Consider the following 1,797-nt stretch of genomic DNA (forward strand, 5'->3'; position numbering starts at 1 on the left):
CAAGCAGTTGTTTTTCTTATATGTTTCCTCTCCTGCAGTCCTTCCTCTGAATGTGGGTAGCGTTCTTTACCATAAATCCCTCAGAATTGTCCTGGGTCTTTGTATTGCTGCTGGTACAGAGGTCCATTACATTCGATTTTACCACAGTATATCAGTCTCTGTGTACAATGTTCTTCTGGCTCTGCTCCTATCACTCTGCATCAGTTCCTGGAGGTCTTTCCAGTTCACCATTCCCCTAGTTTTAAGAATTCTACCCAAGGCTTTTTAATTTCCTTGGTGGTTTACTGAAGGATGCAAAACCATAGCTTTGTTGGAAGCTCCTTTTTCTAATGCCTGCAGGTTTCTGGATAACTCTTCTACAATTCTGAAATAAAGGAAGTCATTATAGTTTCTTATTGGTTTCTTGATGATTATTTTATCTAGTGGAATTTTATATGTTTGTTGGAGTTGGGATGTGGGAGCTAAGTGGTCTGGGCTGTTCAAGTAGTCATCTTGGCTAGAAGTTCTTGATATATACTTTTAAGAATCTTCCTCACAAAAGTGAGCATCGACACCAAGGGTATAACAGAACTCACCAAGGTTAAGAATGTACAGGAGGAGAGAGTCCAGGATAGAGCCTTGATCGATACTCCCACTTAAGAGTGAAAAAGTTGAATCAGCAAAGGATTACAAGAAGGAACAGATGGTTAGACAGCTTAAATGTTGATCTTTATCTTCCTGTCCTATTTTTTTATACTTCATATCATGCACTTCATGTTTCAGTATTAATGGCCTAATTACAGTTCCTTGAATATGAGATTCTCATATCTCTTATTTCCATGACTATATTCCAACTGTGCCCCCACTTTCTTCAAGTATCAGCTCAAATGTTTGTTGACTGCCTGGATGCTAATACCTTCCCCTCTCAGTCTGCCCTCCATTTATGCTGCATACATTTTGTTTGTATCTGGTTATTTATACATTGGTTATACCATTAGAGTGCCATCTCCTTGAGGCTGGACACACTATGTTTTTGTCTTTCTCTGTGTTCCTAGTATGTAAGCACTGTGCCTGACATATATTAAGCATTGCATGAGATTCCTAATAACTTGACAATCAAGAAAACTGGCAAAGAACAATAGCATGGAAGCCAAAGGAGAAAGTCCCAGTGGGATAATTGCTGCAGAAATGAAATGGCAGATAAGAAATGAGAAAAAGGTCTTTGGATTTTTCAGTTAAGAGATCATGGGGGGGGGCAGCTGGGTAGCTCAGTGGATTGAGAGTCAGGCCTAGAGACGGGGAGGTCCTAGGTTCAAATCTGGCCTCAGACACTTCCCAGCTGTGTGACCCTGGGCAAGTCACTTGATCCCCATTGCTCACCCTTACCACTCTTCCATCAAGGAGCCAATACGTAGAAGTTAAGGGTTTTAAAAAAAAGAGATCAAAGGTAACTTTGGAAAGAATAGTTCCAGTAGAGTGGTAGAAGCTGGAAACCAAATTCCAACAGGAAGAGGAGTGAGTGGTAAGAAAATTGAGATAATAGGTGTAGATAACTCTTTTCCTAGAAGTTGAGCAGCAAAAAGGGGGAAAAAGGATGGTAGCTTGAGGGGATAAGAGAATTAAGGGAAGTTTTGTATTATTATTATTATTATTATTATTTTTACAATAGGTGAGACATGAACATTTTTGTGGCTAGAGATAAAGAAGTCAGTGAAGAAGAGCTGAAATAGATGATTGATGTAGCAAGACCCTAGAGGAGATGGGAGATGATAGGATCATAGATTCTAATAGGGAGTTTATCTGTGGCAAGAAGGAGAT

This window comes from Gracilinanus agilis, chromosome 2 (assembly GCF_016433145.1).
Source record: "Gracilinanus agilis isolate LMUSP501 chromosome 2, AgileGrace, whole genome shotgun sequence".
Classification (NCBI taxonomy): Eukaryota; Metazoa; Chordata; class Mammalia; order Didelphimorphia; family Didelphidae; genus Gracilinanus; species Gracilinanus agilis.